At 44.1% G+C, this 19744-nt stretch overlaps 1 pseudogene; it reads left to right on the forward strand.

The window, feature by feature from the left end:
* Positions 1-13930: 13930 nt before the first annotated feature.
* Positions 13931-14048, forward strand: LOC124727475 (annotated as a pseudogene).
* The last annotated feature ends 5696 nt before the right edge of the window (positions 14049-19744 follow it).

Here is a 19744-nt window from a genome sequence, read left to right on the forward strand (position 1 = left end):
CACAACTGACAAATTTGAAGATCATAAGGAAACGGTAGAAGATGAAGCCTTACCGCTTGGAATTGCTACCAGTCGTGACTCCTGATCACAATGACAGGGTCTCTGAATTTTCTGCACAGTGCAACAGCTCATGGAAGAGGACGGGTTTAGTGAGAAACTCTTTTTCAGTGATGAAGCAACATCTTTTATAAAGGCACAGTGAGCAGACATAGTGAGCGAAACTATGGGGAAAGAATCCCCGCTCTGTCGTGCAGCACATTCGAGTATCATCAAATGATAATGTGTTGTGTGTAGTTTACGGTAGTGGAAAGTTTAAACCTTACGGTCCCTGCTCATTCCGCCAAAAGACCGTTACAGGACACGTGCATGTGGACGTGCTGGGAAACTGGCTTACAACACAACTGAAGAGCGACAGTGTGGACTTCACCTATCAACAGGATTGTGCCCCATCCCAATTCCATCATGATGTTCGTGAACTATTAAAAAGGAAATTCAGAAACTGATGGATCGGTCGTGTTAGAGTTGATGAGCAAATCATGCCATAGCCTCTACACTCTTCCAGCGCAACTCCAGGCGTTTTGTTGTGTGGAGCTATTGATAGTTTCAGTGTTAGACCTCCTCTACCAACAAACTTACCAGAAGTGCGAACTCGACTCAACAGTGCTTTTGAAAAGATTGATAGGGATACGTTGCGCCGAATGTCAGAAGAACTTTATTATCGACTTTCTTGATAACTGCATAATCAAGGGCAGGGGGGAGGGGGAATATATAGGGCACTTGTAACATGTCAATTTAAAAAAAAAATTCAACGCGTGTTCAAAGCCCTGTGACAATACGTCAATCAATATAGCTACAGCAAATCCGCGAAATCGCTACAATCACTTACAAAGACCTTGCACGTAAATCTGAATGAGAGCAAATAACAAGCACTTTTTATTTAGTTACTTAATTATTTCTAAAGCCCATTGTCCAGGAGTAATGACCATTTTTACTTTGTTCACCCAGAAGATATAATGGGATCTTCTAGTAATGAGCGATGTAGTGTCAGGGACTATTACCCGAAACGCCAGCTGAGTTATTACTAAGGGAGATGGGGACCGAACTTGCGAATATTTGGGGGGAGGGGGCGGGGCTTTTCGTGTTCCGGTGACTTCCTCGATGCAGGCTGTATTTCAATGGAATGCACAACTGCTTTGTGAGCCTGTTACAGCTGTCTCTCAGAAATTTGCCTCTGACGAATCATGTTTCCTTAACGAACCATATTAATACGCAAATATTAAAACTTGTGTTAATCTGAGAAATCCAGCTATACCGCAGGAAATATCGGTTAAAAACAGGCGAAAATCGTGTATCAGAAGTAACGTGTTAAAGTTATAGGATAGTTTTATTTATGCTCGACTTGATTAGCTTTCCGCCGTGATATACGCATTAGTTATCTGTACATAACTCATGAACATACGAAATTACTGTATGTAGAGAGCCGGTCGTGTTGGCCGAGCGGTTCTAGGTGCTTCAGTCCGGAACCGCGCAACTGCTCCGATCGCAGGTTCGAATCCTGCCTCGGGCATGGATGTGTGTGATGTCCTTAAGTTAGTTAGGTTTAAGTAGTCCTAAGTTCTAGGGACTGATGACCTCAGATGTTAAGCCCCATAGTGCTCAGAGCCATTTGAACCATTTTTTGTATGTAGAGGAATGGACCACATACGAAATCAACGTGAGTACTTGCTCAATTGCGTATGAAAATATTGTGAAGTAGCCCAGATGTTCAAAGACAGTGCGTGAGTGAGTGAGTGTGTGTGTGTTTGTTTCCTCTTTCGGAAGAAGGAGTTTTTTGTCCAGAAGCTGAAATGTTTCGCTGTGGCAGTCCGCGATTCAGCGCCCCCTCTGTGTGGAGAGTAGCAATTTGACCTTTTCATAATCATGTGTGTGTGTGTGTGTGTGTGTGTGTGTGTGTGTGTGTGTATCTCTGTAACTGGCAGGCGACGCAAAGGTGCTCCGAGCTCTTAGGTCTTGCTCGGTCGCGTGAGTGGGTCGTACTGAATCGTGCCCTGTGAGGTAAGTACGGCCGCCATTTTGGGCGGTTAAGAGTCGCACACTTGTGTATTCATTAACTTCTTCTAACTATTTTTAAAAATTAATGGTTGTTTTGTAATGGTAGTTGTACATTAGGAACAAGTGTGTATATGAATAACCTTCCATTCTTAACGTTCAACAAACGGAATTGTTGCTTTTCGCAAACGATAATAGTGTTAGAATAAATCCTATTACAGAGACGATATGACTGGGTGTTGTGTGATGTCCTTAGGTTAGTTAGGTTTAAGTAGTTCTAAGTCTAGTGGACTGATGACCTCAGATGTTAAGTCACGTAGTGCTTAGAGCCATTTGAAACATTTTGAACAATACATATATTCACTAATAAAATTCATCATAAATAATCGATCACAATTTGAGAAGAACAGTGATGTCCGTAACTTCGACGCTAGAAGGAAAAGTGACCTTTATTACCTACTGGTAAAGCTGTCAGTGCCTCAGAAAGGAGTTGAATGTCCAACAACAAAAACTGTTGCTTATTTGCCCAGTAACATAAAGCGTCTGAAAAATAGCGAAGCAAGTTTTAAATCCAATTTAAAATCAATTCTCCTGGATAACTCCTTGAATACCGTTGACAAATTTGTAATTAAATAATGGTAGCCAGCAAAACAAAAAGTGTAGTTGCATGAAAAGAGGTATTACTAAAAATAATAATGCGATCGTAAGTGTTAACTTTATACACATCCTGTGCACTGACTCAATCCAACATCATCTCTATAAAAGAATCATCCACACTATTTACGGTACATATAACTGACCAACTACCTAACTGACACGTGAGGCAGAAGAGAGGGGTTGGGTCCCTTCGTCCAGTAGTGGATATCATAACACTGTTGATTACTGTTGATACTGACATTCCCATTGCGATAGCGAATGGCAGTTTCTCAGTTCACTCCAGTGCTGACTGTAATCGATAATAAGAGCCAATGCCTCTAGGTTCATTAATCACTGTTCTGCTAGACCTTGTGGGTGGCTTGACAATAGCAAAAATACTCCATTTGTCTGCTGTCAGGTTATCTTGAGCATGAAATTAAAACGAGTAATAGTATTACGCCTTTGAAAGAGTAAGACTTACGTCAAATACCTCATTTAAAAAAGGTCTCTAGCAATATTTTATTAGTTGGAGATTATTAACGTATGTGCTGTATCGTCATGACGTTGCTGTGACTGAAATAGTGTCCTTGAAAGAATTCTGCTTCCGCAGTGCCGCACGAACTGACTCAGGTTTGCACAACACATCCGTTCCTTGGCCAGTGCTCCTCTGTTGTAAGACCTAGACCACAACAAGCGGCTTCCTTGAGAGACAGTTTCTAAACACACCGCTTATCTGCTCTCACGTTGCAACATATTTAGACTAGGAAATATTCAGCATAGCTTTAAAACGTGCAATACACGAACGTTCCTGCTAGAAGAACTAAGATCTGTGAATCATATTTTCTCAGACAAATTTTCTCTCTCTCTCTCTCTCTCTCTCTCTCTCCCTCTCTCTCTCTTTCTTTTGACGCATGCGCATGCAAAAAAGTCAATATATTACATCTCCAGGTCACACAAATGATATCTTTACCGGTTTCGACTCTAAACATTCAGTAAGTTAGAATCAGATGATTTGTTTTAAGAGAAACAGACGCATAGCGAAAAACATAGGAAACCGGCTTAAAAAATTAAAGTAACTTCTATAAAGGACTATATGCACCACACTATATCACATAGTAATTGGATTTCTAGTGTTTTAGTGAACCCGTTCGTCTTTTTTCTGAATGAGATCATCTTATGAGAACTTGGTAAGCCGGTAATGGTACCATTTGTGTCACCCGAGACTGAATTAAAAAACACAGTTCCTTTACAGTGCGGTATACGCGTACTCCTGTGCCATTGCGCTTAGTCTTTGCAGGACTATCAATGATTTTACGGCAAATGCTTTTTGAAAACACTCTTTTGTTGTTGGACTCGACGTCTCCAACAAAAGTTGTTAGGAAATTGTGGTTGACGTTTCAGAAACAGCAGACAACGTGCCACACTAACTGATATGTTTCTTTCACAAGCATAACTTTAATTTCTTTCGTGTGAAGTATCGTACTCACCTTTTTAGATCAATCTCGTTGCACCGTAGTAATTTGTCACATTACGAATTAGTATGCGTAAAAATTACAAAAAAGCATAGTTCGTAAAATGAACGATTTCGTCCAAATGGATGCGTATGTAGACCTCGTTTGCTGGTTACTTTCAAGTTCTTGCGGATCTGACGTACAAAGACATACAACCCAAACAATAGGAGACTATTCATCATGCAGCCTTACACTCTTCACCCCTTAAAGTGTAACAAGGAAACTACAGTGGTTCTCATTTCCCAGCTTAACAATTAATCCGGTGATGGAATGCAAACTGGCTTCAACTTCCTGGTATAATTAACTTTTCTCCCATATCTTGAATGAATTGCAGTTTCTTTTTTTTAATTGACGAAGTATTCTTTCTGAGACTGCCAAGTAAGCGCAGTTTCACCTGCATTGCTGTGTAAACGAGGGCAACGTGGCGGAAAACGCAACAGAGGTGCAGCTCCAGTTTTTCACGCTAAATACATTTTGCGCCTCTTTCCACGTCATGGCACCTGTAAATCTTAACAACAGTATTATTCAGTACCTCTAGTTTCATGAAGTCTGGAATATCGTGACAAAAAATAATGCAGTTCAGTTTGAAACTGTATTTATCTGTCACGAAACACTAAAGTGTCACGAACATTAATAAGACATTCTGCGTATTATCATTTGCGATGGACTTATTTCGCTGTCTCTGCGGTATTATGAGAGGGAATGAGGATCCATATTTAGTATACCACATGTACATATGAAAGCGATCTCAAAATCTAACACTACTGGCCATTAAAATTGCTACACCACGAAGATGACCTGCTACAGACGCGAAATTTAACCGACAGGAAGAAGATGCTGTGATATGCAAACGATTAGCTTTTCAGAGCATTCACACAGGTTGGCACCGGTAACGACACCTACAACGTGCTGACATCAGGAAAGTTTCCAACTGATTTCTCATACACAAACAGCAGTTAACAGACGTTGCCTGGTGAAACGTTGTGATGGCTCGTGTAAGGAGGAGAAATGCGTACCATCATGTTTCCGACGTTGATAAAGGCCGGATTGTAGCCTATCGCGATTGCGATTTATCGTATCGTGACATTGCTGCTCTCGTTGGTAGAGATCCAATGACTGATTGCAAAATATGGAATCGGTGGGTTCAGGAGGGTAATATGGTACGCCGTGCTGGATCCCAACGGCTCGTATCACTAACAGTCGAGATGACAGGCATCTTATCCGCATGGCTGTAACGGATCGTGCACCCACGTCTCGATCCCTGAGTCAACAGATGGGGACGTTTGCAAGACAACAACCATCTGCACGAACAGTTCGACGACGTTTGCAGCAGCATGGACTATCAGCTCGCACCCACGTCTCGATCCCTGAGTCAACAGATGGGGACGTTTGCAAGACAACAACCATCTGCACGAACAGTTCGACGACGTTTGCAGCAGCATGGACTATCAGCTCGAAGACCAGGGCTACGGTTACCCTTGAAGCTGCATCACAGACAGGAGCGCCTGCTTTGGGGAACTCAGCGACGAACCTGGATACACGAATGACAAAACGTCATTTTCTCGGATGAAATCAGTTTCTGTTTACAGAACGCACATTGGAAGCGTGTATTCGTCATCGCCATACTGGCGTATCACCCGGCGTCATGGTATAGGGTGCCACTGGTTACACATCTCGGTCGCCTCTTGTTCGCATTGACGGCACTTTGAACAGTGGACGTTACATTTCAGATGTTTCGCGACCCGTGGCTCTACCCTTCATTCGATCCTTGCGAAACCCTACATTTCAGCAGGATAATGCACGACCGCATGTTGCAGCTCCTGTACGGGCCTTTCTGGATACAGAAAATGTTCGACTACTGCCCTGGCCAGCACATTTTCCAGATCTCTCACCAATTGAGAACCTCTGGTCAATGGTGGTCGAGCAAGAGGCTCGTCACAATACGCCAGTCACTACCCTTGATGAACTGTGGTATCGTGTTGAAGCTGCATGGGCAGCTGTACCTGTACACGCCATCCAAGCTCTGTTTGACTCAATGCCCAGGCGTATCAAGGCCGTTATTTCGGCCAGAGGTGATTGTTCTGGGTACTGATTTCTCAGGATATATGCACCCAAATTCCGTGAAAATGTAATCACATGTCAATTCTAGTATAATATATTTGTCCAATGAATACCCGTTTATTATCTGCATTTCTTCTTGGTGTAGCAGTTTAAATGGCCAGTAGTGTACCTAACACATGCCACACTTGTTATCAGACAAACGTATCTTTACTGATAATTCTACCTATTTTTGCAGAATCCCGGTGTTTCCGTGGAGTTCAAGCTTTCACTGTATGAAGAACCTTTCTGAGTAACACTGTTTACGCACAGTCGACAGAAAACGGTTGGAAGAGACGTAAATTACCCGTAGTGTAGCTATCTCTGTTGCAGAGTTTATCGGATACATTGCAATTGTTTACCTGATTCTGACTCATGAGACATGCTCTCGCGTTGCGAGCATATCGCATATGTGGCTGGAGTGAGACTGAACAAGTACTGGTCGTCACATCTTCACACGACGCCCAGCGTCGTCTGTTTGCTGCGCGTTACAAAAAAAAAAATGATTTTTAATGCTGCATTTTGCCTGCCCTTTCGATAGAGCAGTCCCAAACTAGTGAACTGTGACATTCGTTTTATCAGTGAGTATTAACAAGGACAGTTAAAACTTAAAACTGAAGAATAAGCAGTACTCCAGGAGCGAGTGAGCAGCACTGCTGCTTGGCTGTAGCAGTCAGAGCGGGCTAATGAGGAAGGGGGGCTGTGTGTGCTGTCTCTGTTGGAGTACTGGTTATTTTTCGTGCTCTGTTGTACCTGTTAATACATATCAATGAAAAGAATATCACATTAGACTAATATGAGACCGTTCTATCGAATGGGCATGTAAAATTCCTCTTTATAAATAATTTTGTCTGTAACGAGAAACATACCGACGCTTTCCATCGACGCTGGCCGTCACATGAAAGTCGTAACGAACAGTATTGGTTTGAGCTGACTCTGCATACTGCAAAAGCGAAATTGAATATGCCTCCTGAAATAACAGATAGAATGTGCTTAATGAGTCATTACACTGCCCACCGTGATGTTGGATGCCGTCTGGTGAAGTTGTGCCCATGACGTGCAATGAAAGGTATGTAGGGGCAGCTGAGACGGATGGAGATCACCCTAGATATGGGCTGCAAATGGGAAAATCCGATAAGTGACTTTGTCAAAGGACAGATTATTATCGCGAGAAGCCTGTCAACGGGTATCTCGAAAACGGCGAAGCTGGTCGAATGTTCACGTGTTGCTGTCACGAGCGTCTACGGAAAGAGGCAGAAGGACAGTGAAACCACCACTAGGTGCTAAATGGTTTGACGTCCACAACTCTTCACAGTACGTGGGGTTCGGAGGTTTGTCTGCTCTATAAAGTAGGATAGATGGTGATCTGTGGTATCTCTGCCGAAAGAGCACTATGCTGATGTACGCACAAATGTTTCGGAGCATAGCGTTCACCGTACGTTGGTATTTCGGAGCACACAGTTCACTGTACATTGTTGAACATGGAGCTCCGCAGCAGACCACCCCTACATGTTCACATGTCGAACCAACGACATCGTCAATTAAGTCTGCAGTGGACACGGGACCATTGGAAATCACACTTTGCTACATTAGATTGATGGTCATCTCCACAAAGGCTGTCATCGAGGCGAACGCCGGCTCAAAACGTGCAGCGCACTACGAACGCAGGGTGGTGGGAGCAGTATTACGCTCCTGAGCTTGCATGGGACCCGTGGTGATAATCGAAGACACGCTGACAGCTGCAAACCACTGCACCCCTTCATTGTTGATATCTTCTCCAACGTCAATGCAATCTTTCTGCAGTATAATTTTCCATGCTTCGGAGTCATAAACGCGCTACAGTGGTTTGACGGACGTTATAGTGAACTCACGTTGATGTCTCAGCGACCAAAATCGCCTGATGTTAAATCTATGGAATCCACCTTGATCACTATCGAGCGGCTCCACCTCGAACACAAATATCAGAGGCCTTAACGCGTACACAAATCAGTGGCCCGTTATTTACTCGATTTAATGCCCTGTACGTAGACATCTAATGCCACCTGCCACATTGGAGACAAACCTACCATCAAACTGTAGGATTCGTGGTACGCAAAATGCTATGTCTCATCAGTGTGTGTTTGTGTGTGTGTGTGTGTGTGTGTGTGTGTGTGTGTGTGTTTGTTTTTGTTTTTGTGGGTGTTTGCTTTGCAAATTATCACGGTATATGTTTTGCATGCGCATGCTACGTCAAGTTAGTGGTTTACTTGTGGCAATACGCCGCAGCACGACTCTAACCAAATGAAGTAGACGACTAGCAGCTCGTCAAGCTTCCAGGTCGCTGGATACGCGATGCTCCAGAGCATCGCATTCGTCTATTCACTTCCCATCTTGAAACGATGTGAATTTTTGCTGTGGCGTGAGATGAGGTAGCTTGTTTCTATCTAATACAATTAAATGAATATTTGTGTATTCTGCTACGCGTTTCTACATCTGATGTAATGAAATTTTGGTGAGTTGTGCACACAATCGGGAAGGCTTCTGCGTAGGTGAGAAACACCGACCACCCACACGAATGTAGATGAAAATGGGTTGACATCGAAGCGTCACTCAGTAACTTCTAGAGCAATTTCCATCAAATTTTATTTGCACATGATTTATTACCCCACCGGTGTGAGCGTGATGGGGTGATGGAGATGTGACACGTAAAAATACTCGATAATGACCGATATCAGTGCCAAGCCATAGATTTTGGGATCGTAGTCTTATTGGTGACACTTACAACGACGTTTCACTACTAGAGTTGGAGGTAAGGAGGGAGAAACTGCGAAGATAGTGAGTATTAGTATATTTCTGTAACGCCTATAGGAAGCTCTACAAATACTGATACACATACACTCCTGGAAATTGAAATAAGAACAACGTGAATGCATTGTCCCAGGAAGGGGAAACCTTATTGACACATTCCTGGGGTCAGATACATCACATGATCACACTGACAGAACCACAGGCACATAGACACAGGCAACAGAGCATGCACAATGTCGGCACTAGTACAGTGTATATCCACCTTTCGCAGCAATGCAGGCTGCTATTCTCCCATGGAGACGATCGTAGAGATGCTGGATGTAGTCCTGTGGAACGGCTTGCCATGCCATTTCCACCTGGCGCCTCAGTTGGACCAGCGTTCGTGCTGGACGTGCAGACCGCGTGAGACGACGCTTCATCCAGTCCCAAACATGCTCAATGGGGGACAGATCCGGAGATCTTGCTGGCCAGGGTAGTTGACTTACACCTTCTAGAGCACGTTGGGTGGCACAGGATACATGCGGACGTGCATTGTCCTGTTGGAACAGCAAGTTCCCTTGCCGGTCTAGGAATGGTAGAACGATGGGTTCGATGACGGTTTGGATGTACCGTGCACTATTCAGTGTCCCCTCGACGATCACCAGTGGTGTACGGCCAGTGTAGGAGATCGCTCCCCACACCATGATGCCGGGTGTTGGCCCTATGTGCCTCGGTCGTATGCAGTCCTGATTGTGGCGCTCACCTGCACGGCGCCAAACACGCATACGACCATCATTGGCACCAAGGCAGAAGCGACTCTCATCGCTGAAGACGATACGTCTCCATTCGTCCCTCCATTCATCCCTGTCGCGACACCACTGGAGGCGGGCTGCACGATGTTGGGGCGTGAGCGGAAGACGGCCTAACGGTGTGCGGGACCGTAGCCCAGCTTCATGGAGACGGTTGCGAATGGTCCTCGCCGATACCCCAGGAGCAACAGTGTCCCTAATTTGCTGGGAAGTGGCGGTGCGGTCCCCTACGGCACTGCGTAGGATCCTACGGTCTTGGCGTGCATCCGTGCGTCGCTGCGGTCCGGTCCCAGGTCGACGGGCACGTGCACCTTCCGCCGACCACTGGCGACAACATCGATGTGCTGTGGAGACCTCACGCCCCACGTGTTGAGCAATTCGGCGGTACGTCCACCCGGCCTCCCGCATGCCCACTATACGCCCTCGCTCAAAGTCCGTCAACTGCACATACGGTTCACGTCCACGCTGTCGCGGCATGCTACCAGTGTTAAAGACTGCGATGGAGCTCCGTATGCCACGGCAAACTGGCTGACACTGACGGCGGCGGTGCACAAATGCTGCGCAGCTAGCGCCATTCGACGGCCAACACCGCGGTTCCTGGTGTGTCCGCTGTGCCGTGCGTGTGATCATTGCTTGTACAGCCCTCTCGCAGTGTCCGGAGCAAGTATGGTGTGTCTGACACACCGGTGTCAATGTGTTCTTTTTTCCATTTCCAGGAGTGTATAACATGCTTTCAGGAAAAATTTACTGGGATGAAAATGATTAACATAAAACCATAACTTAGGAACGCCTGGAATTATTTTAACGAAATTTGTTACAAACGTGACTCATTGTTTGTATAAAAATACTGTCAGAGTAAGGCGATTCGTACTGCCGTATGATGGGAGTGACAATGAGAAGGAGTGGCATGTAGAGACATTGGAGAATGACATGTATCTTTCCTTAATTTAGTTGACTGAGAATACTATAAAAATATGAAGCGGCATGTGTCTCATATTTGCGTTGTTCAGTGCATGAGCCACAACCAGAGAATGAGCACTGCAGAGAGCCGGTAACTTTGCCAACGTTTTTCGGGACCAAAGATCGTGGCACACGGATCACTACCGCATATACATTTAGCGTCCTCTCTGCAGTCACATGGTGCGTAACTGCGGCGAATCAGGCAGTCCTGTTTCTCGAGACGACAATCAGCTACTGGCTGAATTACAAGTTTCCTCAGAATTCAGCAGGGAACTTGAGGTTGAAATTTGCTAGAGATACGTGGAATATGTTTAATGTCCGTAAAATATACGTTTGTGTGAAATATATGTGACCTATGCGTACGTGGACGAAGCAGCGGGGAAAGAAACTAGTCCCTCATTACTTCTAATCTCGACATACATAGTGCGCTATACACTGAGGTGACAAAATTCATCGAATACCTCCACATATCGTATCGGATCTCCTATTTCCCTGCGTAGCGCGGCAACTAGACGTGGCATGGGGTCAACAATTATTCGGAAGTCCCTTACAGAAATATTGCACCATACTGCCTCTACAGCCGTCCTTAATTGCGAAAGTGTTGCCGATTCCTGCGTTTCTGCACGAACTGATCTCTCTATTATGCATCATAAATGTTCGATGCTATTCATATCGGGCAATCTGGGAAGCGAAATCATTCGCTCGAACTGTCCTGAATTATCTGCCAACCAGTCCTGAACAATTGGGGCCCGCTGACATAGCGCAATGTCATCCATAAAAATGAAGTTCGTGAATGGCTGCAAATGGTCAACAAGTAGCCGAAAATAACCATTTCCAGTCAATGATCGGTTAAGTTGGGCAAGAGGACACAGTCCATTCTATGTAAACGCAGCCCCACCGTTATGGAGTCACCACCAGCTTGCACAGTGCCCATGGCTTCGTGGACTTTGCGCCGCACTTGAACTTTACAATGCACTTTTACCAACCGAAATCGGGCTCATCTGAAATCGGTTTTCCAGTCGTCCAGGGTCCAGCTGATATCGCCACGAACGTAGAAGATGGGCTGCAGGCCATGCCGTGCTGTTAGCAAAGGCACTCGCGTCGGTCGTCTGCTGCCGTAGCCCATCAACGGCAAATTTCGCCTTACTGCCCTAGCGGATACGTTCGTCGTACGTCCCACCCATATTTCTAAGGTTATTTCACGCAATGTTGTTTACCCGTTATCACTTAATCTACGCAGACAGCGCTGCTCTCGGTCGTTAAGTGATGACCGTCGACCACTGCGCCGTCCGTGGTGACAGGTAATGCCTGAAATTTGGTATTCTCAGCATACTCCTGACACCGTGGATCTCGGAATATTTAATTCCCCAACTATTTCCCAAATGGAATGTCCCTTTCGTCTAGCTGCAGCTACTAATCCTTGTTAAACGTCTGTCAATTCCGGTAGTGTGACCATAATCATGTTGGAAACCATTTCACGTGAATCACCTGAGTACAAATAACAGTTCCGCCAATGTGCTGCCCTTTTATACCTCGTATAGGTACAGGGGAAAGTGAGCACAGTTTTTTTTTGTGGTTTTAGGGCGCACAACTTCAATGGTCATTAGCGCCCAGACTAAGGAATGCACCGCGAGGCACAAGTTTAAAACAGCAACTAAAAGGGAAAACACGATAAAAGACAGACTGACAGGCATAGGATTAAAAAAAAACAGCATAATCAAATGTCCTTAGAGAGGTTGGTCAAGTTGTTAAAACGAAGAACGCGAGCAGCTGCTCGTGGGGCATCCGCTAAAATGGCATCTAGAGTACATGGCAGGCCAAGATCAAGACGCAGTGTGTTAAAATCCCGACAGGACGTTAAAATGTGGCGGACCGTCAGCAACTGCCCACATGGGCAGAACGGCGCCAGCGCAGCCGTCAGCAGATGGCGATGGCTGAACCGGCAGTGTCCAATTCGTAACCGGGCCAAAACGACCTCCTCCCGTCGAGAAGGGCGGGAGGAGGACGTCCAAGCCGCGGGAAGAGGTTTCAAGGCCCGAAGCTTGTTGTCCGTAAGTGCAGCCCAATCGACATGCCACAGCGATAAAATGCGCCGACAAGTGGGCACAGTGAAACAGAAAAGTTCTCCTGAAAATGCTGTTCTTTTCATGTGTATTTATTTACGGAACCTCATTTAAAACTCACAGACTGAGTTTGGCTATGAAATGGTGTATTTATTGATATATTAAGTATGATTGCAAACTGCTACAGTGTGCCCCGGTGGGGACACAGTGTTTCATAAAATGGGGTGCAGTGTAACAAGACGTAGAAGTACATCCATGTTGACATAAGTTGTATTTTTAAACACATTCATAATACAGGCTACATTTAAATGTCAAACATAATTAATAAATGGAATCTCCGAAAATAATTGCAAGGGTTTTTTTGCTGTATTCACTGAAGTTTAAATTTCTTAAAACTGATACCAAACTTAAGATATCTATGCTGTCTTTTGGTTTTTCTCAAGCAAGTAGGTTTTGGTAAGACCATTACTAAATCTTTTTCTGACACATATGATGTGTCAGCTACATATGAGTATACAAAAGCATTAGGAATTTGGTCCCACTACGGAGAAATTTGACTTGATAGTCCCCATCATAACTTTTATTTTTGAATACTTCACCAACGTAATGAAATGTGCTCTTGCCAGATAATCGTCTTGAACAACTGGTCAGTTTTCTTTTTCTTTGTCCTCAGTTGGGCTTCTGATACCTCCATTGTCCAAAAATCTAAAGATTCGCACGTTTTATCTTCAACTGCCCCAACTAAGTTAGATTTTCTTAAAAATACATCTCTCGTGAAATTTAAATTTATTTTTCTCTTTCATTTCCCGCATTATTGAATGTTCTTCAAACACCTCTTTAATTGGGGTATCTGTTATACAGTGCAACTCATTCCCTTCTTTCTACTTCTTCTGTTGCGTATTCTTACATAGGCTTTAGAATAACCTCTGAAAATAACAGGACCAATTACAGGCCTACTCTGTGATGGTGGATCTTCCTCTGGTAGTGAGTTAGAAGCGTCGTCCTGTGACTCATTTTGACCATTATTAGCTCCTAAAGAGGCAACGGCCTTGCCGCAGTGGATACACCGGTTCCCGTGAGATCACCGAAGTTAAGCGCTGACGGGCGTGGCCGGCACTTGGATGGGTCACCATCCAGGCCGCCATGTGCTGTTGCCATTTTTCGGGGTGCACTCAGCCTCGTGATGCCAATTGAGGAGCTACTCGACCGAATAGTAGCGGCTCCGGTCAAAGAAAACCATCGTAACGACCGGGAGAGCGGTGTGCTGACCACACGCCCCTCCTATCCGCATCCTCACCTGAGGATGACACGGCGGTCGGATGGTCCCGATGGGCCACTTGTGGCCTGAAGACGGAGTGCTAGTCATTAGCTCCTAAAGGAGGGACTGCACTGCTTGCATCACCATCTGTCACAGGAACAGGAACTAAATTTGGATTTGATGAGACTTGAGGAGCGCTGTCAGTTAGTGCATTATCAGCAGCTCATGGAGCTGGGTTTTAATAGATAAAAATACTTCTGCCACAGAAACACACATAAAATTATCTTCTGCGAAAATGTCATGGTCATATGAGGAAATCCTCCCTGTCGTGATGATGGTAGCTGTCGTCTAGAGGTTGCATTCCATTGGTGCAGTGTTGCGGAATTGTTAGCGCTGTCACACTGTTTTCCTGACCAATATTCAGTGCCTCTATAGCAAGGTGGTTTTCATGGTTATGTAGAACGAGTAGTGAAAGATAACCCTTTGGTTGTGGGTGTTTCACAAAATGCTCCATAACACATGGAAACGACCCACTGTTCATTCGGCCTGATGTTGCTGCAAGTTCTGGTGTCCCTGGAGGAGCATCTGTAAGCATACGACCATTGAAACTTGCTCTGGGTAATGTCACTGCTGGAGGAAGAGCAATACCAGGAGCACCTATTATGCGTACTGGACATATTTTTCAGATTATTGAAGAATATTCCAACATTAGGTCTACTGACTGATGTCGTGCTTGATAAACTGTAGACTTCTGGACTTTGAAGACTTGGATGGTGTCCTCTAAAAGCACTGAGCCAATCTTTTCTTTTTGTTTTCTGGGTCATCAATCTTCTGACTGGTCTGATGCGGCCCGCCACGAATTCCTCTCCTGTGCTAACCTCTTCATCTCAGTTTAGCACTTGCGACCTACGTCCTCTGTTATTTGCTGGATGTATTACAATCTATGTTTTCCTCTACACTACCCTCTGGTACCTTGGAAGTCATTCCCTTGTGTCTTAAGAGATGTCCTATCATCTTCTCCCTACTCCTTGTCAGTGCTTTCCACATATTCCTTTCCTCTCCGATTCTGCTCAGGACCTCCTCATTCCTTACCTTATCAGTCCACCAAATTTTCAATATTCTTCTATAGTAACACATCACAAATGCTTCAATTCTCTTCTGTTCTGGTTTTCCCACAGTCCATAGCAATCTATACCAGTTTGCTGGGACTTCTAGCTTGTTATTGTGCGATGTTTGGAATGCCAGACGCCTTACTTCTAGAGTTGAGAACATTTGACTAAGTAGCCTACTAAGGCCTGTTTTTTTTTTTTTTTTTTTTTTTTTTAAGTAAACGGTTTAAATTAAATTTATTTGCTGTGTTTTATGCATTAAGTGCTGATTTTGGTAAAAAAAATGCCCAATGGACGCTTTACCTGGAGTAAGCCCCATAAGATCTTAATAGCAGCTGCCTTGCGAAGAGTAGTTCCAGAAAGCACCAATTCAACAGCACCCCTCATATCATCCTCAGTAACGAGAGCAATCTCTGTTTTTCGTGCTCTTTTACGAACCGTGTTGACAGTCTATATCTGGATACCATAATTTACAACCGCTAGTTTATATTATTTTTAGAGTGAAGTAACTACTTTTCATCAGCATAAAACGTAATGGTATATATTATAACGGTGTTACAATGTATCCCAAATTAAACTGTTACGCTATGCCTCATAGAGTAGCTTTATATAATTTCCTAAATTTTGAAAAAAAAGTGCAATACATTGCGAAATTTTCGGAATGTGGTGTTATATGCAAGTAAATGTGGTAAATACCCAGAATTACAGCAATTGTGTGTTACTATAAACAAAACAAAGTTATGTAGCTACAAACATTTACTTAACATCCCTTGAAACACGTTTTTCTCACTACACACAAAACCAGAATTCTGCTTGTTTCCAAAGTACACTGACGAGAAGCGGTGGCAAATGACGTCTACATCTACTTCTACATGGATACTCTGCAAATCACATTTAAGTGCCTGGCAGAAGGTTCATCGAAGCACCTTCACAATTCTCTACTATTCCAATCCCGTATAGCGCGCTGAAACAATGAACACGTATATCTTTCCGTACGAGCTCTGATTTCCCTTATTTTATCGTGGTGATCGTTCCTCCCTATGTAGGTCGGTGTCAACAAAATATTTTCGCATTCGGAGGACAAAGTTGGTGATTGGAATTTCGTGAGAAGATTCCGTCGCAACGAAAAACGCCTTTCTTTTAATGATTTCCAGCCCAAATCCTGTTTCATTTCTGCGACACTCTCTCCCATATTTCACGATAATACGAAACGTGCTGCCTTTCTTTGAAGTTTTTCGATGTACTCCGTCAGTCCTACCTGGTAAGGATCCCACACCGCGCAGCAGTATTCTAAAAGAGGACGGACAAGCGTAGTGTAGGCAGTCTCCTTAGTAGGTCTGATCGTGAATAGGTCAAACAAAAGGTTTCCAACATGATAACTTACAAATAAATGTAAGTGTTACATTGTGCCCTTGTTACACCTTCCCCTATATGTGCATATCGCTATCCCATGAATTTTGTCACCTCAGCGTAAATATTCGTTGTACCGCTACCATCTTTTGTACGCCGTTCTTGAAGCAGGTGAAGTCCAATCACACCTCCTTTAGTTTCGGATCAAACAGAAAAGTAAAGAGGTGTGATCGACATCAGAGTGCACACAGAATTCGCCGCCCACCTGCGGGCGCAGGTGGGTGCCTCGGGGCGGTGCGAGGCGGCGCTTCCTTCCCACGCAGCCGGCTGCGCGGCTCAGGTGCACGACGGCTGACGCGGCGCAGCGCGCCTCGACCCCGACAGAGAACACGTGACCCGCCAGGCATCTCGGACGAGTCGCCTTGCGCAACGTCGCTCGCAAAGGTCATTGACAGCGCCCCGGGATGCGGGGCAGCTGGTTTCCAGCACTGGGCAGGAGGGCACATCCTGTGTGTGACCCAGGAACTGTGTCACTTACTGTGCTAGGGCTGTCCCCTGGCCAGCAGCTTAACGGACTCCAATTTACTGCTACTACCATATGTCTAACTCGTCGAATATAGCTGAGCAGCAGTGATATGAGAGTTTCAGAAAATATTGCTCTTCGTCAAATACTTTTCTTGCTGTGTGGCTTGAATCCCAAGTCTATTGTCAATTTTGAAACAGTCGTATTTTACAATCATCAAGAGATACTGATAAAATAAACCTTTATTAGCTATCAGTTTCGATGTACCGATGATCATCAGTTACCACAAAATTGTTAACATCAGGTCGTATGACGAAGTTCTTTCTGCGCGGTCAAAATTAAAATATAAAGGCACCCTCCATAGCTGAAGCTGTCGTCAACAGTAAAGTGCATTAACACAGCAACAGAGTGTTGTACTAATGATGACACTTTCAGTTACGCAGGATGGCTTTGTAACTGTAACAACATTACCATACAGGCTAACGTAAGCAATTTTTAAGTAAATGGTTCAAATGGCTCTGAGCACTATGGGACTTAACTGCATGGTCATCAGTCTCCTAGAACTTAAAACTACTTAAACCTAACTAACCTAGGGACATCACACACATCCATGCCCCAGGCACGATTCGAACCTGTGACTGTAGCGGTCACGCGGTTCCAGACTGTAGCTCCTAGAACCGCTCGGCCACTCCGGCCGACTTAAGTAAATGGTGTGATCGGGTAGCGGCTGTTGATAACTTTGCTATGTGCCATATCTCAAATATTTACAAGCTGTGGGAAATCGCCTGCACAAAATCCTTTGAAAAACTTTCATACTCTCATCATTGTTGTCTGTTGAGTGTTTTGTTATCAGGAAACGGTGGGTACTAGTGCAACAGCACACAGATACAAATCCATGAAATGAGAAATGTGTCGTAACCTACTTATTTATAGTGTTCGCTGTTGACTAAGCAGTCGAATTAGTTTAGATTAGTTCAAATGGCTGTGAGCACCATGCGACTTAACTGCTGAGGCCATCAGTCGCCTAGAACTTAGAACTAATTGAACCTATCTAACCTAAGGACATCACACACATCCATGCCCGACGCAGGATTCGAACCTGCGACGGTAGCGGTCACGCGGTTCCAGACTGAAGCGCCTAGAACCGCACGGCCACACCGGCCAGCAATTAGTTTAGAGGATTGTCGCTTCAGCAAAACTCAGTTTCTTGCTTTTATCTCTTTTTTCGTTTCTCATACATATTTCGGTAGTGTTAAAACATCATCGGTGGGTTTCTTTTATTTTACTGCAATACAAGACGTAAAATTTGGATAGCTATACTCCCTAGCTGGAATTGAGGTCATCGTATTTCAACAAAATATATACCATTACAACACATTTTGTTGTTCGTGTTCATCAAATTCTGTCTGTCTGTATTTTAACATAGTTTTGCACCTTCAAGGAATAAAGTTCTCTTTAAAATACAATCAGTTCCCCACACACTGACGAATTTGATGAGGTCTGTTACGAGCAACATGGTCTCTTAAGTAACAGGAACGCACATTGTTTCCCAAACAGTCACAAAATTAGCATATTAGATTCGTAAGTAGAAATAACAATAAATGGTAATATTACATTCACCAAGTGCAAAAAGGAAAACCAACCCAAACAATATAACCATAAATTTAGGCCTAAATTTTCTCAGTCAAGCAAAATACAGATAATCTAATTATTTACAGCTTGTAAAATTTGAGATATGGCACACTGCAAATTCACCAACAGCCACTGGTGATCTACCCGATCACATCATTTACTTAAAAACTGCTTACGTAAGCCTGTAAGGTAATGTTGTTTCTTTGCCGTCAGAAATAAAATATAAAGCCATCCTGAGGCTAAATTATCAAAATATATTTACTGATCAAGCAGAAACAAAAGTAGGTTGTGAGCCTTCCTAAGGAACAGTCACCTTAAGGGGGAAGTCAAGTGCATGATTGCATATTTGCCTCAGTGATCAATGCAACAACCCTATTACCGTACAGTACGGAACAGTACTTTAACAGGAAATGTTCATATTGTCGGCCGTCGTAGATTGTGTAATAAACATATCATAGTCTGCCTCACACGATCAAAACTCCCACCCTTATTGTATTGCAGCTTAAGCAGAACTATCACTGTTGGAGGTAGAACCTTAGGCAGATCTAAAATCACGCATTTCATGTCTGTGAATGTACAGTTGAGAGTAATATGTGACCCCATACCCACAGCGATTTCCACGAGCTGTTATAAACATTTTTTTCTTTACGAAAAGATTTTTTATCTCACGTAGTTGTACTGGTGTGCAAGAGTTCCTTATACAACGCAGTTATTAGGTGAAATGGCTAAAAGTATTGAAGGGATTAATCTGTATCCATCGATGAATGGCAGTGTCAGACTGCAACAAATAAGTGGCACGGATCGCAGTTAAGTGGCCTGTCACAGCAGCATGCGAGAGCAGAGATTAGAACTCATTTGTCCGAGAAACTTGCTGTAAATCTGACGTTTTCGAATCCCACAGACGTCAAATACGGCAGTAAGATTTTGTAGTGCGACGTTGCACCGTGCTAAGATGATCCTTTGACTTCCGGAATTCATCTG

This window comes from Schistocerca piceifrons, chromosome 1 (assembly GCF_021461385.2).
Source record: "Schistocerca piceifrons isolate TAMUIC-IGC-003096 chromosome 1, iqSchPice1.1, whole genome shotgun sequence".
In the NCBI taxonomy this organism is placed as follows: domain Eukaryota; kingdom Metazoa; phylum Arthropoda; class Insecta; order Orthoptera; family Acrididae; genus Schistocerca; species Schistocerca piceifrons.